We start from the raw sequence: 25,220 nt of genomic DNA, 5'->3' as shown, positions 1-25,220 counted from the left end.
ACTGCACCCCCACATCAGACAGGCTACATCCGGCCCTGTGTTTTGCCATCATCGTTCCATCAACGTTATGATATATATATATATATATATATATATATATATATATATATATATATATATATATATATATATATATATATATATATATATATATATATATATATATATGTTTTCCTTTTTTGGCATAATTATAGATGTCTAAAGCTCAGGATAAATAAAAACATCCCCATATTGGCCTTGAATACTGATTCAATTGATTTCATGATTATTAGTAAAAATGATTCTGAAGTATTGGTAGTATAGGTAGATAAGAGGTAGACCACTGGGCCTGTGGTTGCTCATTGTACAAGGAAGGAACAGTCCCTGATGATGTGCTGAGCTCAGGGCACGCGCACAGCAGCAATCCATAACGGAGACGGATCGGGGGCGTGCATGGCACTGCGGGAATGCGCTGATCACTCTCTCTGGCTTTTGCCCTAATGCGGAGCTCTGCCTGCCTGTCACATACGCACTACACGGCTCAGCCACAAGACATCCTATTCAAGATACTGAAAGGGAAATTAAGTCTTCATCTAGAGCATCCAGCCTAGCAGAGGGCGTGAGAGAGCGACACCCACCCAGATTATCATAGCCCGAGCCAGCCAGCAGCTGCTTACTACTGCATTCTTCTCAGCACCAGTGACAGCTGTGTCCGGATTTCTCTGCCTATCATCATGCACTCCTATTTCTAAAGAAAGCATCACCATTGCCCTAAAAATGTATTAGGCAACTGGATCTGGTCTTTGCAACACCCATTCTGCAAGCTACAACCACTTCATCATCACAGCATCATCCCCACCATCCATAGTGGTGGATCTAGAAGGAGGAGGACATCTGGAGGCAACCTCATCCTAGGTCCTGCACATCATCACCACCATCCATCATAGTGGTGGATCCAGAAGGAGGAGGACATCTGGAGGCAGCCTCATCCTAGGTCCTGCACATCATCACCACCATCTATCCTTAGTGGTGGATCCAGAAGGAGGAGGACATCTGGAGGCAGCCTCATCCCAGGTCCTGCACATCATCACCACCATCCATCATAGTGGTGGATCCAGAAGGAGGAGGACATCTGGAGGCAGCCTCATCCCAGGTCCTGCACATCATCACCACCATCCATCATAGTGGTGGATCCAGAAGGTGAAGGACATCTGGAGGCAGCCTCATCCCAGGTCCTGCACATCATCCCCACCATCCATCCTTAGTGGTGGATCCAGAAGGTGAAGGACATCTGGAGGCAGCCTCATCCCAGGTCCTGCACATCATCCCCACCATCCATCCTTAGTGGTGGATCCAGAAGGTGAAGGACATCTGGAGGCAGCCTCATCCCAGGTCCTGCACATCATCTGGAGGCAGCCTTATCCCAGGTCCTGCACATCATCCCCACCATCCATAGTGGTGGATCCAGAAGGAGGAGGACATCTGGAGGCAGCCTCATCCCAGGGCCTGCAAATCATCACCACCATCCATAGTGGTGGATCCAGAAGGAGGAGGACATCCGGAGGCAGCCTCATCCCAGGGCCTGCACATCATCACCATCACCCATAGTGGTGGATCCAGAAGAAGGAGGAGGACATCTGGCATCCAGGACTGGAGGCAGCCTCATCCCAGGGCTTACACATCAAAACCCCATCCAAGGAAAGCCGGTTGGGGAGATGACAGGTCAGCACTGCGGCTTTAGGTGGGAGGGGGCTCTTTATTATAGGCTAGGGTTGTCACTGAGCCTTGACATTCATACTGCAAAATGTAGATTTGTGTGTGCTAGCAATTCAGAATCAATGTTCCTATAGCTACTAATGTTTCTTTGTGTGCATGCTAGCCCTTGCTCTCATCTTTCTCTGTGTCTTTGTGTGCTGCCAGCTGAATAGACTTCACACTACACAGCCTCCTTCTGCTCCCCTGCACTGCTAGTGTACAGTTCCAGCTCTTATTATGTGTCACTTGTGCCCGGCAAAAGCTTATCTGTCGCTTAAGATGTCCGACCCTGTATGGACGCACCAGGTTATACCTTATTTATGGACTGCATTACCGCATATCTAAACCCAAGAACAACAATTGATAGTATTGCAGCTTACTGGTCACTAGATGTGATGGCTGAATTCCTTTTTTCATGCTTTTTTCCCCCTTTCACTTTAACCTTGTAATTCTGCCATTAACACATTTCCTGTCCCAGGGTGACAACAGTACTGAGCAGTGTTGTCACCCTGGGAGTGTGTTAGGACTACATAACATTTCCCATGCCCATAACAGGGGGATGTGTTTTGTAGTCCACCAAGCTCGCAGGGAACAATGCTAACTGATAGCAGTCCAGAGGCAGAGAGTACAGGAAGTTATCAGCTCACAAGATTTCTGGTTGGATGAATAGCTTTCTTCTTTTTTTTTCTGTCAAAAATAATTTCAATGGCATATTTTACTGATCAAAAGGGAGCAAATAAGAGACAAATATTGTTCATATTTACATACACTTTATTCAGTGGCGGCCCATTAGAGGGGGGTATTTTTTTTTTTACGCACGTGATTAGAGCCTGAGGCTCTTATAGGCTTCAAAAAAGGGTGGGCACCCAGTTGTGTGACAATAGCGAATGAATATTTGCTATTATCACACTGATTCTCCTTCCGGTCCATAAGGAAGCGTGTCATGAGACCCGTTTCCCGATCGTCCAAAAGGAGGAGGAGTCATCCTATTGGCCTATGAGCAGAAAGGAGGAGGAGGAGGAGACGTACGGCCAAGGAGACACATGGTTAGCCCGACTGACCGAGTCGGGACAAGGAAGAGACTGAGGGGGGAAGCCGCCGCCGTGCTTTGCTTTCAAATAATTCTCCAACTCTACATGTGAGTAATAATACACTGTATCAGATTCAGTTCATTTGGAGAGCTTTGGATATTTTTATTTAACACCACTTTCTCAAATATTGTCTGATTTAAAGGGGTTGTAAAGGCCGATGTTTTTTCACCTTAAAGCGGTAGTTCACCCCCCCCCCGACACATGTTACCATCGAGACAGGCATTGTAGCGCGAGCTACAGTATGCCTGTCCCGATTTTTTTAACCCCGTACTCACCTTGTAGTCGTCCATCGTAGATTTCGGCTCCCGCGGGGAATGGGCGTGCCTATGGAGAGGGAGGATGATTGACGGCCGGCCCTGGCACGTCACTCTCCCCGAAGACAGCCGGAGTAGGTCTCGGCTCTTCACGGCGCCTGCGCACAGGCTATGCGCACGCGTCGTGAAGACCAAGCCTATTTCGGCTATTTCCGGAGAAGCGTGACGCGCCAGAGCCGGCCGTCAATCATCCTCCGTCTCAGGCACGCCCATTCCCCGGTATCTTCGATGGACGACTACAAGGTGAGTACGGGGGTAAAAAATTCGGGACAGGCATACTGTAGCTCGCGCTACAATGCCTGATTTTATGGTAAAAGAATATTTTTTTTTTTTTTTCCCGTCGATAGGGTGAACCCCCGCTTTAAGGCTCCATGCACACTAAAGCTAAAAAAAGCTATAAAATAACGCCAGTAGCTTTGCAGGGAGCCTTTCAAAGTTTTTTTGCGTTTTTGCAATAGCTTTAATCAGCGTTTTTCAGTGTAGCTTTTTTTTATTTTTTACTTTTTTTTTCAATGGATAAAAAACCGCTAAAAAACATTGGCACCTGCGCTTTTGAGATTTTTTGAGCGTTTTTCAGCGTTTTTTTAGCGTTTTTTCCCGCCGAAAAACGTCACTTTGAACGCAAATTTCGGGTGTTCAGAAAAAAGCCAATAAACTCCAAAGCTGAGTGTGCAGGGGCACATAGGCTAACATAGAGTTCAAGAACAAAAACATACAGCGCACAAGGGTTAAGTGAATGTCACTTTATAGTCTGTAATGTGTGGAAAAACATATATGCATGAAAAATTGAAAAGTTGAAAAAAAATTTGAAAATTTTTTAAAAAAATTTTTTAAAAAATTTTTTAAAAAAATGGAAGTAGCCACTAATAGCACACAGGAAAAAAGCACATTAAATTTTTTTAAAAATACTAATAACAATAGTCCGCATAACATAAGCAGCAGTTCACGTGGAGATGGTAGAGTGAAAACACATACACTTCGGGGGAGATGTTTAGGAGTGAATCCAAGTAGTGTGCATACACTTGTATGCAGAGGTAATGCAATACCTCAACAAAAGCAGCCGCTTCTACGTCTCAATGCAGGGAGATGGAATCCGTTGGTGGGATGATGACAGCCACACTGGGAGCAGATGTAGAAGTTATATCCATGCAGAGATGGATACTGCCGTTTAAAGACCACTAGCTCAGGGGCTGATGGAAAGGAAACCTTCCTCGCAAACAGAGATCTCCAGCGGCAGGGGAAGTCCTGGAGGGGAGCCACCAAGCCGGTTCAGTGACGCAGCCGCGTCACACGGGAGCGAGGAAAGGGGGATGGTAGCCTGATGGAGTCACACAGAAAGCAGGAGGTGTCCGGACACCTTCGATCCAGCGTCAGGTGACTCAAAGCACCAATCAGTGTGGGCAGAAAACGAGCAGTAGAGATGCTGGCGCTAGTGTCACTGAGAGGATTTCCCGAGTGTCGGCACTACACATCAGCTGCAGTGTGCTTGCTGCAAACATATAGGGGCATCAAAGATTGTACTGGTGAGCCGTGACTGACATGTTTCGCGTGCCAAGACGCTTTATCAAAGTCGATAAAGCGTCTTGGCACGCGAAACATGTCAGTCACGGCTCACCAGTACAATCTTTGATGCCCCTATATGTTTGCAGCAAGCACACTGCAGCTGATGTGTAGTGCCGACACTCGGGAAATCCTCTCAGTGACACTAGCGCCAGCATCTCTACTGCTCGTTTTCTGCCCACACTGATTGGTGCTTTGAGTCACCTGACGCTGGATCGAAGGTGTCCGGACACCTCCTGCTTTCTGTGTGACTCCATCAGGCTACCATCCCCCTTTCCTCGCTCCCGTGTGACGCGGCTGCGTCACTGAACCGGCTTGGTGGCTCCCCTCCAGGACTTCCCCTGCCGCTGGAGATCTCTGTTTGCGAGGAAGGTTTCCTTTCCATCAGCCCCTGAGCTAGTGGTCTTTAAACGGCAGTATCCATCTCTGCATGGATATAACTTCTACATCTGCTCCCAGTGTGGCTGTCATCATCCCACCAACGGATTCCATCTCCCTGCATTGAGACGTAGAAGCGGCTGCTTTTGTTGAGGTATTGCATTACCTCTGCATACAAGTGTATGCACACTACTTGGATTCACTCCTAAACATCTCCCCCGAAGTGTATGTGTTTTCACTCTACCATCTCCACGTGAACTGCTGCTTATGTTATGCGGACTATTGTTATTAGTATTTTTAAAAAAATTTAATGTGCTTTTTTCCTGTGTGCTATTAGTGGCTACTTCCATTTTTTTAAAAAATTTTCAAATTTTTTTTCAACTTTTCAATTTTTCATGCATATATGTTTTTCCACACATTACAGACTATAAAGTGACATTCACTTAACCCTTGTGCGCTGTATGTTTTTGTTCTTTTGCTTTTTGCCCATGTCTCCTTAGTGGTTGACAGCTGCACGGATTGTGTTTTAGTGAAACTTCTTTAACCACTGACCACACTGTGGTTTACCGTCCTTATGGTGTAGCGCTTCATGCGGGTGTTTCTTTGTATAACATAGAGTTCAGTTTATGGGCTTTAAAAAAAATGCCAATAAACTGCAGTTTATCAGCTTCAGTGTGCATGTAGCCTGCTTGGAGTTCCAGGCTTTTTATGTTTATTAAAAGTCAGCAGCTGCAAAAAGTGTAGCTGCTGACTTTTAATAAACAGACACTTACCTGTTCCATGGTTGAGCGATGCGGCCGCCCAGAGCGTCGCTCCTCTCCGCCGGCGCCTCCATTGCCACTCTGGGCACCCGGCCTTGACAGTTTTCAGCTTCACGGCTGGGCACGTACTGCGCATGAGCGAGTCGTGCTGCGCCATCGGAGTGGACAGGCGATCTTCTGGGACCTGTCACGTGTCCCAGGAGATCGCCTAGAGGGAGGGGCCACCTAAGTGGAGAGGAGGAGTCGCCTAGGTGGCCCGTAGGTGGAAGGAGGAAGTGGGAAAGGAAGTCCCACTCCTAATGAAACCCCCACTCCCCCCCTCCCCAATAAAAATTAAACCCCAAATGTGGCATGTAAGGGGGCGAGGAGTGCTTAAAGTGAATGTTCTACTTTTGGGTGGAACTCCGCTTTAATGCATCCTATGCATTAAGGTGAAAAAACACCTGGCAGTCACTGGCCCCCCCAGCCCCCCGTTTTACTTACCTGAGCCCCTTCATCTCCTCGGCGCATCCCCGCCATCCTTCTCTCCATGCTGTCCCGGCTTCGATTGGATAGATTGATAGCAGCACAGCCATTGGCTCCCGCTGCTGTTATTCAAATCCAATGATACGGGCGCCGGGGGCGGGGCTGAGTCATACACTCAGTGTCTATGGATGCTGAATGAATGACTAAGGAGCGCGCCCGCAAGGTAACCCCCCCCCCCCCCCCCCCCCGGGAAAGCGATTCTACTAGGGGTTATCTAAGGCGGGGAGGAGCCGCAAGAGCCACCGAGGGACCCCAAAAGAGGATGTTTGTGGCCACTCTGTGGAAAATGAGCTGCACAGTGGAGGTAAGTATGACATGTTTGTTATTTTATTTTTTTCTTTAAAACAAACCTTTAGTATCACTTTAAATATATATTGTAATAGAGTGCTTGTTGCGCTAAATCTAAAAAAAAAATAAAAATAAAAAGATATATAAACTACAGCAGCTGACACAATATTGTTGGATATAAAATAATGAAAATTGTGGTGTAGCGCAAAAATAATAATAAAAAAATAATAATAAATTTTTTGTTATTATTATATTTTTTTTATTATTATTATTTTAGCGCTACACCACAACTTTCATCACTTTAAATAGATGCCAGGAGACAGTGAACTGATAAATAACATCAAAGAACCAGATATAAAACAGTACATAGTTATTCCTTAGCTATCAAATCCCTGCTGGTCTGTTACATTTTCGATTGAAAGCTCTTTATTATATCTGTTCAACAAGTGCAAAGAAAAATAGGTGTTCATCCAGCCAGAAATCTTGTGAGGTGATTACTGATTACAGCCTCTGGGCTGTCACCAGTTAGCATTGTTCCCAGCTGTCTTGGTGGACTACAAAACACACCCCCCCCCCCCCTGTTCGGTAGATCAGAGGGAGTCATGAAGTTTTAACACACTCCCTGTCTTAGGCCGCGTACACACGACCGATCCAAACCGATGAAAACGGACTGAAGTTCAGTTTCATCGGTCCAAACCGACCGTGTGTACGGCCCATCGGTCTGTTATCCTTCGGACAAAAATGAGAGAACTTGCTTTAAAATCGAACCGATGGACGGCTGACCGATAGGTACAAACTGATGGTTAGTACACAAAAGCATCGGTTCAAAACCCGCGCATGCTCAGAATCAAGTCGACGCATGCTTGGAAGCATTGAACTTCATTTTTCTCTGCACGTCGTTGTGTTTTACGTCACCGCGTTGGACTCGATCGGTTCTTTAACTGATGGTGTGTACGCACATCAGACCATCAGTCTGCTTCAGCGGTGAACCGATGAAAACGGGCCGTCGGACCATTCTCATCGGATTGATCGACCGTGTGTACGCGGCCTTAGAGTGACAACGATGCCCAGTATGGTTGTCACCCTGCACAGGAAGTACGTTTTTGTCAGGATTACCAGGTTAAAATAAAGGAAAAACTATTTAAAAATGGAAAGAAAATGCAGCCACCTCATCTTATGCCCTGTACACACGATCGGTTCATCCGCTGAAAACGGTCTGATGGATTTTTTCATCAGATATCCGATGAAGCTGACTTTCATCAGTCTTGCCTACACACCATCAGTTAAAAAAACGATCGTGTCAGAAGGCGATGACGTAAAACACAACGACGTGCTGAGAAAAATGAAGTTCAATGCTTCCGAGCATGCGTCGACTTGATTCTGAGCATGTGTGGATTTTTAACCGATGGACGTGCCCACAGACGATCGTTTTTTTCTATCGTTTTTTTAACCATCAGAAAATTTTAAAACAAGTTCCTATATTTTTCACCGATGGATAAAAAAAACGATGGGGCCCACACACGATCGGTTCGTGTCCATCAGACCGTTTCCATCAGACGAACTGATCGCGTGTACGCGGCATGAGGACTGGTAAGCTGCAATTTCTGGTCTTTGGTTTAGTTACATATTAAATATTGATGGGTAATTATTTCTGAATAGGCTATTTTAGGGCTCAATATTTAGTGCTCACAAATTAGGCAGTACTTTACATACTGTGCATTCATAAGCAAGCAGTTATATTTATATACTGTAATTATCATTGTATTAAAGCAAGTCTTCCACTTTTTATCAGCTATGATAGGTTTTTAATATGAGTTCTGGTGATCTTAACGCACAATTCTTGTTACTAGTTGTACTGCACATTTATGGAACCATCTGCAGGAAGTTCACTGTTCCATAATCATCCTATAGAAAACAATGAACAATTATGGATGATGGAAGGCTGATGACTTTTGGTGCAGCTGGTAGTAACAGCTGATTGACCTGTTGTATAGCAGTAAAAGTAAATATGTCAGTATAAGCTGCTATAGGAAAGAAGGTTTCAATGTTAATGCTTAATGTTCAAGCGTCGATTCTGCAAGAGTAAAAACCTGGGGCCAGATCCTCATAGCGAGTACGCCGGCGTATCTACTGATACGCCGGCGTACTTTCAAATTACCCGCGTCGTATCTTTAGTTTGAATCCTCAAACCAAGATACGACGGCATCTGGGTTCGATCCGACAGGCGTACGGCTTCGTATGCCTTCGGATCGTAGATGCAATACTTCGGCGTCCGCTGGGTGGAGTTTGCGTCGTTTTCCGCGTCGGGTATGCAAATGAGCGGCCGTCGCATTCTCTTACATCGTCTCTAGTCGGCTTTTTCCGGCGTATAGTTAAAGCTGCTATTTTGCGGCGTATAGATAGACTTGCCATGTTAAGTATGGCCGTCGTTCCCGCGTCGAAATATGATTTTTTTTTTTTTTTTGCGTAAGTCGTCCGTGAATAGGGATGGACGTAACTCACGTCTAAGTTCAAAAAATTACGTCGTTGCGACGTCATTTCGCGCAAAGCACGGCGGGAAATTTAGAAACGGAGCATGCGCAGTTCAATCGGCGCGGTGACGCGCTTCATTTAAATGAATCGCGCCCCCTAATCGCCGATTTGAATTCCGCCGCCAGAAATACACTACGCCGCCGTAACTTACGGCGCGAAATCTTCCTGGATTCGACTTAAAGCCAGGTAAGATACGGCGGCGTAGCGTATCTCTGATACGCTGCACCTATCCAATTGTATGTGGATCTGGCCCCTGGGTTGTAAAAATGTTTACCTATAGGCCTGTGACATCGTCTAAGCAATTTTATCAGAGTGACTGTGCATTTCTGCATTGACTGAGAATATACCATTGGATTACACTTTTAGCAAAAAAAAAACATTACCTGGTATCTGGACAGGACTCTGGGGCTCTGAAGGATTTCTGGTCTGGGGGTTCACTCTCACTAACCCATTAATACAACTACAGTCTTTATCCAATAACACTATCTCTGATTCTGATGCCACAAATTAATGCAAACAAATTAGAATTTCCCTGGTATTTCTAACATAATTAAATACTAATATATATATTTATTCAATATATATATATATATATAAAATGGCCTTATCTTATTTATACATTATTGTGCTCAGTGAAAACCACAAAGATGTATACAATAAAGGAGAGAAACATATGACAGGAATTGAAAACGAATAATTTGTCAAGCAATTGTCACTACATATGATGGGTATTATGACCAGTGGTAAATGCTGAAATCATTGTTTCTCCCAGTCATAGGTCTGATGGACCGTTTTCATCGGTCCAAACCGATCGTGTGTGGGCCCCATCGGTTATTTAGCCATAGGTTAAAAAAAAGCAATTTTGTTTTAAATTTAACCGATAGAACAAAACCGATCGTTTGTAGGCACGTCCATCGGTTAAAAATTCACGCATGCTCAGAGTCATGTCGACGCATGCTTGGAAGGCTTGGAAGCATTGAACTTCGTTTTTTTCAGCACGTCGTCGTGTTTTACGTCACCGCGTTCTGACACAATCGGTTTTTTAACCGATGGTGTGTAGGCACGACTGACCATCAGTCAGCTTCATCGGTTAACCGATGAAAACGGTCCATCAGACCGTTTTCATCGGATGGACCGATCGTGTGTACAGGGCTTTAGAGTTTAGCCATGTTCGGTGGAATTTGAGAACCAGCTCTCTTTTGTTGGCGGAATTTCCGACAGCAAAAGTCCGATGGAGCATACACAAGGTTGGAATTTCTGTTTAAAAGCTCACATTGGACTTTTGTTGTCGGAATTTCCGATCGTGTGTACGGGGCATTACAGAACTATCCTATGCCTTTATTAGACGTTGCCTACACACGATCGTGCTCTAGCAAAGCGCGGTGACGTACAACACGTACGACGGCACTATAAAGGGGAAGTTCCATGCGGATGACGCCACCCTTGGTGTTAGTAAAAGACGATTCGCGCTTTTCTGTCTGTTACAGCGTGATGAATGTGCTTACTCCATTATGAACGGTAGTTTTACCAGAACAAGCGCTCCCGTCTCATAACTTGCTTCTGAGCATGCGCAGGTTTTTTACGTCGTTTTAGCCCACACGCTAACATTTTTTACAACGCGAAAAACAACATAGTTTAAAACGTCGTTAAAAAATGCAGCATGTTCGAATTTTTTTTAATCGTTTTTCAGAAGCCGAAAAATGATGTGACGCCCACACCAGGGCTGTGGAGTCGGAGTCGGAGTCGAGGAGTCGGAGTCGGAGGAAATTTTGGGTACCTGGAGTTGGAGTCGGCAAACAATGCACCGACTAAATTTAGATTGGAATAAAAAAAAAAAAGCAAGTTTAAATGTCCCAATTCACAAAAAGTTATAATTAATGACTTCTCTACTGTAAGAATAAAGACCAATGCATGCAGTGCCTCACGTAACCGCAAAACGAACACGTTAAGTGACCGTGAAGAAGCATGCTTTTCATGTGCTTCACTATATGGCATGCAACGCACAATTAGGAGCTGCAATACTTATACTTTCCATAGTGTTGTGTTCTGCTTTTACAGGGAACGCAGCGTCCATGTGTAACCTAGCCTCTCACTGATAAGGGATTAAATAAATATGTTTTTTGCAGGACTAGAGAGTGAGACACTTGTATAAGTGAAGGGAATGGAGGGCCAATAGTTCAAGACTGAAGCTGTAAACCAGGGATATGCAGTTAGCGGACCTCCAGCTGTTGCAAAACTACAAGTCCCATCATGCCTCTGCCTTTGGGTGTCATGCTTGTGGCTGTCAGAGTCTTGCTATGCCTCATGGGACTTGTAGTTCTGCAACAGCTGGAGGTCCGTTAATTGCATATCCCTGCTGTAAACCATTGGAAAAACTGCTGTCATTTAGCTAAGGCTATAAAAACTTGTAAACTCCGATTGTTAGCTTAAACTTTAAACATGACTATGGGATTCTCCTAGGAAAATCATGTTTTAGAATAAATGCCCCTTCCTGGATCCTCCCACTGCCCTATCTTCAGCAGCAGATAAGCACACAAAGGAGAAAGCAACAGCCCAACTACATAAAACTTTGTTTTCATTGTGTTTGTCTTTTGCTTAAACTGTGCAATACAGTAGACTGTTGGCTTCCCAGCCAGTAGTCCTGTGGTAGGTTGCGTTTCTTTCCCTCAAGGAATGTATAAAATACATTTGCATATTAATACAGAGGAGTCGGAGTCGGAAGTACATAAAACTGAGGAGTCGGAGTCGGAACATTTATCTACCGACTCCACAGCCCTGGCCCACACACGATCATTTTAAATGCCATTTTTTTAAAACAACGTTTTTTTCATGCCGAAAAATGATCGTGTGTACGCGGCATAAGACTTGACATGTTTGGTATGTAACGATTTGCTTTAACTCCATATTTTATATTTTACCAAAAACTGGGAATTGTTTTTTGCACTAAAATTCATTGTAGGGTATTCTATTCTGAAAATATGTGTTTGGGAAACCGTTTGCGCAGATATTGTGCGACATTAAAAAAACATGGCGGGCTTCATCAAGTCAATTCACAAGGGCTTACTCTGGTCCACAGTGCCTTTTGGATGTACCTGATGGTGCTAAGGGGTATTTGAGCATTATCCAACCATGATGTTTATACATGTATGATGTTTTGATATAATGTCATTTTAGTGGGACTCATGCCACGTACACACGATCGTTTTTCGGCATGAAAAAAAACGAAGTTTTTCAGCATGTCCAAAAAACAAAGTTTTTCCAACTTCATCATTAAAAACGATGTTGCCCACACACCATCGTTTTTGAAAAATGATGAACAAAGCGCGGTGACGTACACCACATACGACGGCACTCTAAAGGGGAAGTTCTATTCGCCTTTGGGCTGCTTTTAGCTGATTCCTTGTTAGTAAAAGACGATTTGCGCTTTTTTGTCTGTTACAGCCTGATGAATGCGCTTACTCCATTATGAATGGTAGTTTTACCTGAACGAGCGCTCCCGTCTCATAACTTGCTTCTGGGCATGCGCGGGTTTAAAACGTCATTTTTGCCCACACAAGATCATTTTTAACAACACGAAAAACGACATTTTAAAAAACGACGTGAAAAAATGCAGCATGTTTGAATAATTTTTTTGTCGTTTTTTTCATGCCGAAAAACGATCGTGTGTACGCGGCATTAGGCCCCTTTCACACTGGGGCAGTATGTGCGGTGGCGGTATAGCGCCACTGTTTTTAGCAGCGCTATACCGTCAGAATTTCCGCGGAATAGCGCCCGAAAAAAGGTTAATACCGTCCGCAATGCGCCTCTGCAGAGGCGCATTGCCGGCGGTATTACCGCGGTGTCCCATTGTTTTCAAAGATGCTGCTTGCAGGAGATTTTTTTTCTCCCGCCAGCGCATCGCCTCAGTGTGAAAGCCCTCTGGCTTTCACATTGAGAATGCTGGGGCAGGAGTATTTCAGGCGTTATTTATGCGCTATTTTTAGCTCTAAAATGCCTGAAATACTCCTCAATGTGAAAGGGGCCTAAAGTCAGTCTTTTATCTGATGTTTCCAAAATTAAACTGAACGTTTTAATGACCTAATTTCACACGTGGTTCTGCCTCCACTGTACATGAAGGGTTATGGTGCACAGCCTGCACACATTTTCTTGTTTTAAAGGATTTTTGTTTGTTTTGAGAATAGAGGACTAGGTCTTCCATGCAACAGCTTTCATCAATGTAGCCAAAGTGTTAGGCCCCATACACACAATAGAATCCATCCAGCGAATGGGTTTCAGCGGATAGATCCTATGGTGTGTACACTCCAGCGGATCTGTTTCCGCGGATATTTCTCCCCTGGGATGGATTCCAGCAGATCGAATATTTGCTGACATGCTAAACAAATCTATCTGCTGGAATCCATCCCAACGGATGGATCCGCTGGTCTGTATAGACTCACCGGATCCATCCGTCCAAAGGGATCCCCCGCATGCGTCGTAATGATTCGACGCATGCGTGGAATTCCTTATATGACAGCGTCGCGCACGTCGCCGCGTCATAATCGCGGCGACGGCGCGACACGTCATCGCCAGAGAATTTCGGCGCGGATTTCAATGCGATGGTGAGTACACTCCATCGCATGAAAATCCGCAGAAATCCTTGGTCCGCGGAAACGGTCCGCTGGACCGTATTCGCGGATAAATTCTCTCGTGTGTATGGGGCCTTACTGTGGGTGAGTTGGTGGGTTTCCATGTCAGGGGAATACAAGATTTGGTGGCATTTAGAAGATGACAGAGGATCGATTTTGTATATGTTTCAGTGGAAATCAGGGCCACCGATAAGGGGGTAACACCGGTCCTCCTGTATGAGGCCCGGACCCCATCAGTTTATCGGACTGGCTTGCTGACAAGCAGAAAGATGGGGCAATTTGTGCAACAGGGGCAGCATTTAATGGAACTGATCCCCTGTAGTTTCCCCTGCAGCCAGCTTCTCCTCCTTTCCCTCCTGCTGGCTTTTATCTGGAGGAGGGAACTACAGTAGATCAGTTCCAACAAATGCTGCATTGATCACCCCTTCCTGTCCAGATTCCCCTTTTATCCCTCCAAACAACTAACATTTACCTGCCGAAACATTCTCCACTTTAACTCATCTCTTTTCTATTCTGCTACTGACCTCCTGTATCTCAGCCCTGCCTTGGCCTGACCTGGCCACTTCTGCCAACAAAAGTGCACTGGGAAGCCTGGAAGTGGATCAATTGGCATATAACACTAAGGGGAAATACTGGTACCTGGTGCCTTATAGGATCTACAACTATGTTAATACCGCCACTCCATCTCCATACCATAGGCTGCCTGCAGCTCCAACTCTTTAAAAAAACACTGATTCACCCTGAGCACAGAATCCTTGAGAATGATCCCCATGGCTCATGTGTGTGTCCCCCCCAATAACGATTTTAGTATATTTTTAGGTAAAACATTGTTTTGATATTTTTGATATTTTTTGAGGGGGGGGGGGGGGTTGTTGGAGGGCCCAGTAAGGTACCTGTAACACACCAGGTACCAGTATTTCCCCTTAGTGTTATATGCCAATTGATCCACTTCCAGGCTTCCCAGTGCACTTTTGTAGGCAGAAGTGGCCAGATCAGGCCAAGGCATGACTGAGATACAGGAGGTCAGTAGCAGAATAGAAAATAGATGAGTTAAAGTGGAGAATGTTTCGGCAGGTAAATGTTAGTTGTTTGGAGGGATAAATGGTTGAGGACACGGACACTGTGAAAGTGATGAGGTTGTGATCAGAGAGAGGAAAGGGTATGTTAGTGGGGTTGCAGAGAGTGCAGAGATAGGAGAATACAAGGTCAAGGGTGTTATCATCAATATGAGTGGAAGACTGTGTCCATTGTGTTAGGTTGTGTTAGGTCAAAATATGAGGTTTAGGTTTAGATGAAGCCAGACAGTTAATATTGATGGTAATGGTAAAGTCTCCAAGAATGATAGTGGGTATTTCAGAGGAGGGAAATTAGGGTAGCCAGGCTGAGAAGTCATCCAGGAGGCTGGTGGAATCCTTATGCCGCGTACACACGATAATTTTTCGGCATATAAAAAACAATGTTTTTCAGCCTCTAGAAAAAGCGAAGTTTTTTCCAACTTCATCATTAAAACGACCCACACACAATCGTAAAAAAAAAATGCTCTAGCAAAGCGCGGTGACGTACAACACGTACGACGGTACTATAAAGGGGAAGTTCCATTTGGATGACACCACTCTTTGGGCTGCTTTAGCTTATTTTGTGTTAGTAAAAGACGATTTGCGCTTTTCTGTCTGTTACAGCATGATGAATGTGCTTACTCCATTACGAAAAGTAGTTTTACCAGAACGAGCGCTCCTGTCTCATAACTTGCTTCTGAGCATGCGCAGGTTTTTAACGTCGTTTTAGCCCACACACGATCATTTTTTACAACCCGAAAAACAACATCGTTTTAAACGTCGTTAAAAAACGCAGCATGTTCGAATTTTTTTTGGTTGTTTTTTCAGAACCCGAAAAATTATGTGAAGCCCACACACGATCATTTTAAATGACATTTTTTAAAAACGTAGTTTTTTACATGCCGAAAAATGATCGGAGAAAACAGAGAACACAGACAAATTCAGTGAGTCCAAAAAGAAGAGAGGGATAGAAAGGAAGGTATAGAAAGGACGTGAAAGGTGTACAGTGGGGATAGAAGCAAACCAGCTCCACTTCCTTCTACTGTGTCTGGATGTGTAAGTCCGGTGGAGGCCTCCATAGGAGAGGGCAGAGTCAGACAGAGTTTGTGCTCCGATGATGCCACCATTGATTTCGAAATTCGACCAACCAAGCCTTCAATTTCGCCTCATGTTGCTATTGAAAGAATTTTCGTGGCTGGAAATCTTCTTTTCTTTCTGGGAATTTTCTTTTCTTGCACATGCGCATTTCTTTTTTGATTACATTTCTCGCACAATTCTTCCATCATTGATTAGAAAATCGTTCGTTTTTCAAAAAAATTTCAACATGTCCAATTACTCAAATTTGATGGCCGCACGAAAATCGGCTGTTGCTGCATTCCACTAATGGTGTGAAATACGAACGAAAATTCTTACATAAGATTTTCAAAAGAAAATTATTTTGAAATTCGACCCATGTATAGGCTGCCTAAGAATCCAAACAGACAACCCTCATATGTAAGGGCTCTTTCACACGTGCGGACCGTATGTTACATAGTTACATAGTTAGTCAGGTTGAAAAAAGACACAAGTCCATCAAGTTCAACCACAAGAAATAAAACAATAATAATATCGTACAATCACATATACCCAATTCTATACCCACATATGATCCAGAGGAAGGCAAAAAAAACAGCAAAGCATGATCCAATTTGCTACAGCAGGGGAAAAGAATCCTTCCTGATCCTCCATGAGGCAATCGGATATTCCCTGGATCAACTTTACCTATAAATGTTAGTACCCAGTTATATTCTGTACATTTAGGAAAGAATCCAGGCCTTTCTTAAAGCACTTTACTGAGCTGGCCAGAACCACCTCTGGGGGGAGTCTATTCCACATTTTCACAGCTCTTACTGTGAAGAAACCTTTCCGTATTTGGAGGTGAAATCTCTTTTCCTCTAGACGTAAAGAGTGCCCCCTTGTCCTCAGTGTTGACCGTAAAGTGAATAACTCAACACCAAGTTCACTATATGGACCCCTTATATATTTGTACATGGAGATCATATCCCCCCTAATTCTCCTCTTCTCAAGAGTGAATAAATTCAGTTCTTCTAATCTTTCCTCATAGCTGAGCTCCTCCATGCCTCTTATCAGTTTTATGTACAGATGAAAAAGGGACATACATTGATTCCTATGAGATTGCGGGTGTCAGCAGATGAACATCCGTTGACACCCAAACTCACCCGGTCTGCAATCCTCCGATTCTGCAGACGGAGGAAAATCCTATTTTTCCATCCGTCTGCAGATCGGATCGGGTGAACATGGACAGATGGTTCGTGTTCATCCGATCCCCCCATAGGGGAGAGCAGAGATCTGACAGGGCGGTCCCTGCACAGTGTGATCTGACAGGGCGGTCCCTGTCATCCGGCGGCTCAGCGGAGGTTCACGGGGCGGATCATCACGGATCCGTCCCATGTGAAAGAGGCCTAAAGAGATGTCTTAATTGTTTTTAGCTACTAGCACCAGACACACTCCCATAAACTGTGTTAAACGTAATAAAAATAAAATAAACGTGTGCCGCGCTGTGTAAATACTATTCACAGATGTGCCAATACATAAAGTGCAAATGCTAATGAAAAGTAAAGTGACAATATATATACTACTAATGCTAATGATAAAAATATAGGGCTAGATTCATAAAGTATTACGACGGAGTATCAGTAGATACGTCGTCGTAAGTCCGAATCCGCGCCGTCGTATCTTTGAGGCCTCGTACAGACGACCGGATCTATCCGCTGGGATTGATCCGCGGATCAGTTCCAGCAGACAGATCCGGTCGTGTGTACGTCCGAGCGGACATTTCCCGGCGGATAAAAATCCAGCCGACGGATTCCCAGCAGATAAAAATTTCTTAGCATGCTAAGAAATCTATCCGCTGGAATCCAGTCCAGCGGACTGATCCGGTCGTCTGTACAGACTCACCGGATCAGTCCGTCCGCTCCCCTCCCTCGCATGCGTCGTAATGATTCGACGCATGCGTGGAAGTATTTACCTTCCAGCGTCGCGCACGTCGCCGCGTCATCGTCGCAGCGACGGCGCGACACATCACCGCGGATGTATTCGGCGCGGATTTCGATCTGATGGTGTGTACAGCCATCAGATCCAAATCCGCCAGAGGATTTATCCGCTGGAAGCGGTCCGGCGGACCGTTTCCAGCGGATATCCTCTCGTGTGTACGGGGCCTGAGAGGTATGCTCAAATTGAGATACGCTTCTCTGTTGCTAAGATACGGCCGGCGTAAGTCTCCTACGCCGTCGTATCTTAGTTGCATATTTACGCTGGCCGCTAGGGGCGTGTACATCGATTTACGACGAGAATATGCAAATGATTAAGATACGCCTATTCACGAACGTACGCACGGCCGTCGCATGTAAGATACGCCGTTTACGTAAGGCGTTTTCAGGCGTAAAGATAAACCACCAAAAAGATGGCGCAGCAAATGTTAAGTATTGACGTCGGATCAGCGTCGAATATTCCACGTTTTACGTCATTTGCGTAAGTCGTCCGTGAATGCGGCTGGGCGTAAGTTACGTTCACGTCGAAAGCATTGAGTATTTGCGACCTGATACTGAGCATGCGCGCGCATGCGCCGTACGATCGGCGCTTCATTTACATGTATGGTAATGAATCGTGAATTCATTACCATACAACTCACCCCCTACCTGCCTATTTTGAATTAGGCGGGGTTACGCCGGGCCATTTGCGCTACGCCGACGTAACTTAGGAGGCAAGTGCTTTGTGAATACAGTACTTGCCTCACTATGTTACGTCATAAAGATAGGCGGCTGTACCTGAATCTAGCCGGTCGTATCTTAGCAACAGAGAAGCGTATCTCAATCTGAGCATGCCGCTTAAAGATACGACGGCGCGGATTCGGACTTACGACGGCGTATCTACTGATACGCCGTCGTAAGTCTTTATGAATCTAGCCCTATATGTATATTCTAGCAACTTCAGCTGTCCAATAGAATCCCCTTGATGAAGACACATGACAAGCCCTGTGTCGAATACGCATTGGGGAGGGGCTAGGACGGAGGAGAAGCCAGCTGAGACCCTGAGTTCCCAGCGAGGCAGCTAGAGGCATAATAAACATACCTATCGGATTGGGATTGTTTGGTTTGTCCATGTTATGTATAGAGTAGTGTGCTGGTAGCACCTCTAAGATGTGAGTACGATATATATATTGTTTTAATAAATTGGAGTTTAAAACGTTATCACACTATTGAGCCTTTCTTTGCATATACTCACCAAGGACAACCAAAGTGAGGGGATTGACATTCCACAGAGTCCACTAACCCTGAGCCCAGTCTACTGCATATTTTGACCAAACGTGTGCAATCAAAATCTTGGAGGTGAGCGCAGACAAACAGATCTGTGAAGTAATGTCACAAGACACTTACTTCCTTGACAGCAATCTTAAAAGGGTTGTAAAGGTTGGTTTTTTATTTTCTAAATAAGTTATTTAAGCTAGTGCATTGTTGGTTTTTAAGCTAACCTTTTCCTTCAATTTCCCTTCTAAATGTTTGTCTGAATTTCTCACTTCCTGTTTCTCCTCAGTAAGCTTGCCATCATCATCTGGCTGGGGGTTAGTCAGCCAGAACAGCTTACTGAGGAGGAACAGGAAGTGAGAAATTCAGACAAAGAAAACAAAGAAAAAAAAACATTTCGAAGGAAAAGGTAAGTGAACTAACAATGAACTAGCTTAAAGGAACCTGTTTAGAAAATAAAAAACAAACCTTTACAATCCCTTTAACTACTTCGTATCCAGGCCAATTTTGACACTTCGCTCCTACATGTAAAAATCTTTTTTTTTGCTAGAAAATTATTTAGAATGTCCAAATATATATATATATATATTTTAGCAGAGGTTCTATAGAATAAAATGATGGATGTTGCAATATTTAATGACACGATGGTATTTTGCATTTGCGCATAAGCACTGGGGTGTTTTACATTTTTTTTATTATTATTTATTGTGTACAAAACTTTTTTTTTTTTTACACTTTTTTTTTTTTAGATGAACTTTATTGCTATCACAAGGGATGTACAACATGCCTTGTGACAGGCCGTCTTTATGGAGAGATGTGGGATCTATTCAACCACAGATCTCTCCTTTAGCCTCCAATGCAGCCAATCATTCATGGAGCGGTCTGATCAGCTGCTTTCCTGGCCCTTATGGCCAGGTAAAAAAAGGGGCTAAACCAGAAGTGACAACATACTTATTGCTCCTGGTTTCTGGGGTCACAGAGAGAGAGGAACAACTTCATTTCCTCTCTCTCCGTTCTGTGTAGCCGATGCCACTTGTCGCATCACTCTGGCTCCGCTATCGGATCGAGTGATCGGTGCCTATTTAGTCACCCAAATCTTTTCTGCTACAAAGGGAATCACCAGCTTAACATTTTTATACCAGGATGTTGCCTGTAGGTGCAGGCATCAAGCCGGTATAACCACTACAAGCCGAGGACATCAATGAACATCCTACGGGCAGCAAATGGCCACCAGTTCAGTTTGCTGTGACACACTAAGCACGCCTCAATGACCGCCTCTGTTTTGGATGCAGCATGACTGAAACTCACATGTTGGCATTTTGCGAGTCACTACTTGCTTTTACCCTGCCCCCAATCTCAGACTCAATGGGCTCAATTCACTAATGGGTATTTGTGCTTTTTGTTTATTTTTTTTATTATTTTTTTATGAGATAATTAAAGAGTCAATTCATCAAAGTATAAATATATAATGTGAGGTAAATACCACACATTTGTTTAAAATGTGAGGTAAATACCACAAAAAATGATAAATCATTAAAGACACACCCTGGATTTTTATGAATTAATAAATGAAGCAGTGGATATTTTTTTCTGAACCCCACCTCAAAGCACCTTGTCCCCATGTTGATGGAGACACGTTCCTCTTCCCCACAACCCTAGGCTGTGGTTGTGGGGGTCTGCCCGCTATGTGAATGAGTATGGGGTACATATTAGCCCTACCCATTCTCCCCCCAAAAAATGTAAAAAGTGATTAAAGACACAAGAGTTTTTGACAAGTCCTTTATTAAAAAATAAAAAAACATGTCCCCTGATATAGATCCATTCGTCAATCACACCACACTGCTAGCACATTATGATAAACTTACCTTAGATCAAAGCCCTCCCACACCACAATGTCACTGCTGATACGGCTGACATCTTCCCCCGGTCTTTCTTCCCAGCTCACAGCCTCCGGCTACATGTGCGGCCAGGGGCATGATGGCATCACTACTGCGCATGCACGCGGGAGTTGCCATTTCCTGCACGGGCTCTGAAGACTTGGCACCTTCAGAGCGCATACGCCAATGATGTCATCGACTGCATGCACTCTGAATATCTCCTAAACTGTGAAAGTTTAGGAGAAATTCACAGTACCTACAGGTAAGCTTTATTATAGGCTTACCTGTAGGTACAAGTGGTAGTACAGAGTAATTTTTTTTTAATGCATTCTTAAAATATATATTTTTTTTTGCGATTTGACTACTTTTGAGATACATACTGCTGCATAAGTTGTTTTAACACAAAAATGTATGTGACTATTTATCTATTAAGCCTCATAAACACGATCAGATTTTCCAACAGGAATTGTGTGTTGACAGACTGTTGGCCTAAAATCTGACCGCTTGTACGCTCCATCAGACAATTGTTGTCGGATTTTCCGCGGACAAATGTTAGATGGCAGGCTTTAACATTTTCCGTGGACAACAGTCTGTTGTCAGATTTTCCGATTGTGTGTACACAAGTCCGTCAGACAAAAACCCAAAGTACAAACACGCATGCTCGAAAGCAATGCTCACCAAACACAACATTAGCAAAAGGTGCCCAAAGGGTGGTGCTAAAGAGCTGAAAAAACATGTAGTACGTCACTACGTTGTGTTTACAATTGTGTGCCGTTTGTATGTAAGACAAGTTCCTGGCCAATGCCCTTCGGACAAAAGTCTGACACTTTGTCCGCGGAAAATCCGATCGTGTGTACGAGGCTTTAGGCTTAATGTACATGGGACGTTTTACAATCTCTCCTGGATGATTTAACCTCCCTGGCGGTATGATTATTTCAGATTTTAGGTGCTGAAAGCGGTACCATTATTTTGCAAGGAAATTTGGCGTTTTACATTGTAGGCTTGTAATTCTTAGGAATAACTCACTTAAATCTGTCCAAACAAGAGTCTAGTAGGCATCCCGTCTATGAAAAAGTTTGAAAAACAAATCATAAATTATAATATAATAAATACTTATAAATAATTATAACAAATAATAATATAATTATAATAAAAATTATTCAATAATGTAATCAAATCAAAAACACTGAAATTTGCTCAGTTGCAGAATTGTCGCTGTCATTACTTTTATTCTTTTATTATGAATTTCCCCACAAATCGCTATCGCACAATTCTGCAAGTGATTATAATTTTTTATCGCTGTTTTCTAGCTAAAAGCACTCTTGACATAAAAAGACACTTTTGGTTGCTATGGACAATCTACAGTTTGCAGGCAGAAAGAAACGTTTTTATTATATAAAAGAACATGCAGGACACTGGACAGACCACTAGGGACAAGGGGTGTGTGTATTTTTTACATACAGTACTGTAATCTGTAAGATTACAGTATACTGTATGTATTGTGTGTATTTACTGTTTTTAATTTGGCGCCGTTCTCCGCACTCGTGCAACGTAACGTCGCAGGGAACGGAGATCGGCGGCACACAGGGACACTGTGTGAATCGAGCGAGGTCCCGCTCACTCACACAGCGGGGTGGCATCGCAGGATCCAGGGACAAGGTAAGTAACTTTGCCTGTGGCTGCTGCGAGGCGATCCCGAGTCTGGCTCGGGGATACCGCTTTTGGTAATGAAATCTTACCCCGAGCCAGACTCGGGAATAGCGCCAGGGGGGTTAACTTGACAGATAGTAACCGAAGTTTAAAAACGTCCATTTTGCCTCGTTTACATGCCGCGTTTAGCTGCATTTGCATTTAAAAGCGAAATAGTCGAAAATTTTAAACGCCTGTAAATGAAATGTGGCTATACGTGAGTTACCACATTTACACACATTTACAAGCTGTTACAGGCGTTTGGCGTTTCAAATGCCTCTGAACATCTGTCCTGAATGCATTTTTTTGCTTTCCAAGCAATGCTTCTAAACTCAACTGCCTAGAAACTACTATAAATGACCCTGTGTACAGGGCCGATCCGCCCTATAGGCTCACTATGCAAGCCGATTAAGCTGCGGAGGGCCCCCCAAATTACTAGAGGCCCCGCCTGGTGAGAAGCCATTTTCTGCCCCTCACCCTGCTTCTCAACTCACTGGCTGCATGGGAGAAGAGGTAAGAAGTCAGCACCCCCCGCTTCTCACCTTAATGTAAGATGTCATTTTCAACAGCAGAACACCCCCTCCCCCCACTTCTCAACTTTAATCTTTAATGTGACATCTCATTTTCGTCAGCCCCCCACCCCTGCTTCTCAACTTTAATTTGACATGTCATTTTGCTTAGGGCCCCAGGGAGATCAGGATCGGCACTGCCTGTGTGCATGTACTGATAAGATGACATAGAGGAGAGTTCAGGGGCAGCTGAAATAAAAACACCCAACTGCTCCTAAATGTTTACCAGCAGCAGTGTACATAAAGCCTTGAGTTGAGCCCATTGTTTTTAAAGCCTTCTCAGGTATAATAATGAATGTAACAAACAAGACAAATAAAAAAAATAGCAGACTATACATTTCATTTATCAATATTCAAAGTTCAGAGTTCAAATCAACCAATTAAAGGGGTTGTAAAGGTAAAAACATTTTTTTCCTAAATAGCTTCCTTTACCTTAGTGCAGTCCTCCTTCACTTACCTCATCCTTCCATTTTGCTTTTAAATGTCCTTATTTCTTCTGTGAAATCCTCACTTCCTGTTCTTCTGTCTGTAACTCCACACAGTAATGCAAGACTTTCTTCCTGGTGTGGAGTGTCGTGCTTGCCCCCTCCCTTGGACTACAGGAGAGTCAGGACGCTCTCTACGTTGCAGATAGAGAAAGGAGCTGTGTGTTAGTGGCTAGAATCTTTTGTCAAAGGAGGTTGCTAAAATAGAGTAGCAGAGAGCAGCTCCTTTTACAAAACAGCTCTGAGAGTCTCTGCCTATGATGAGAGGGGGTGTGTGCCTTTCCTCCAATCAGCAATGTTGGCTATCTTGGCTGTATGCCCAGACATCACAGGAAGAGAAAATCTCAGGAAGAGAAAATCTCCTAACAAAATCTGAACTTTATAAACAGTATATAAATGTGAAGACAGCAGATATACATATAAAACCTATGAAGGGAGATTTGTGTATCATCTGAGGCTGTTCACTTCACTGGGTCTTTGGAGGGTTTACATCCAGTTTGATAGATGGAAAGTTGAAAAAATGACTGAAGTTTGGCTTTAAGAAGTAGTGGCAGAACAGAGGATCCATCAATACCAAGCAGCTCCTGTGGGGGTGGCGCTAAGCATGCATTTTAGAAAAGCAGTGTATTTTGTTGAGATATAAAAAGTGAAAAGATCCTCATTAATACAACTGACATTGTTGCAATGTTTTCTATTTTTACAGTATTTTCATGTATAAATAAATTTTCAAAGAATGCTGTTACTCTTAATACATTGCTGAACTATTCCTCGCAGTGTACAGTCCTAAAAGTATAATTTGTATAATTCAATCTCCTACCCAAATGACAGTGGCTGACACTTGAGGTTGAAAAAAAGCAGATATACTTTAGTTACATTGTTGCGTGAGGGAGGGCATCACAATGTAGTGGCTGTGCTTGCCCACTGTTCATCCCTGCAGGAAGTTGAGGGCAGGAAGCATGCATATCTAGAGTAATGCTGCCAATGTTTTCTTCACATGAAGTTCTGTCCTCGAAAATTGCATATCATTTTATCAGTTGTTTAACTGAAAATGTTAGCTGTTGAGGTTTCATGTAACGCTCTCAGGGAAAAGCAAAAACATTTTTTTCAAAAAGATATTTTTTTTTAAACTTGTTCAATGCCTTAGGAGATATGTACCAAAGCCAAAATGAAAACAAAAAAAGTTCAGCAGGGAGAGTTGTTTTTTATGCAGCTTGGATTACAACATTAAAAATACACAAATCACTTAAATGACAGGTTTTTGGGATGCAGAGATTGTTAGGGGACAATATAAATTTCACAAACGGCCTCAGAGACAGCGTTATCTGGCAGCACATATTTGGCCATATCATTTTTTTCTCATGCAAGTAGCTTGCATTCAGTAGCAACCTAATCTGATTTAATTGCATTAAAAATGCTTTCTTAAGGTAGTTTTA

At 43.7% G+C, this 25,220-nt stretch overlaps 1 protein-coding gene across 24 annotated transcripts in view; it reads left to right on the top strand.

Annotated features, from left to right (window-relative positions):
• Positions 1 to 431: 431 nt before the first annotated feature.
• Positions 432 to 25,220, top strand: part of NFASC (neurofascin) — a 211,027-nt gene continuing 186,238 nt past the window's right edge. For 7 of the 24 annotated variants that reach the window (XM_040337567.1, XM_040337569.1, XM_040337577.1 and 4 more), the window contains exon 1: positions 436 to 1,701. The gene's annotated coding sequence lies outside the window, so the exon portion shown is untranslated. Of the gene's footprint in view, positions 1,702 to 25,220 lie in introns of all 24 variants that reach the window. The other 17 variants (XM_040337571.1, XM_040337585.1, XM_040337570.1 and 14 more) reach the window with 7 other exon arrangements.

This window comes from Rana temporaria, chromosome 2 (assembly GCF_905171775.1).
Source record: "Rana temporaria chromosome 2, aRanTem1.1, whole genome shotgun sequence".
NCBI classification, from domain to species: domain Eukaryota; kingdom Metazoa; phylum Chordata; class Amphibia; order Anura; family Ranidae; genus Rana; species Rana temporaria.
This window is presented reverse-complemented; position numbering and strand designations above follow the sequence as displayed.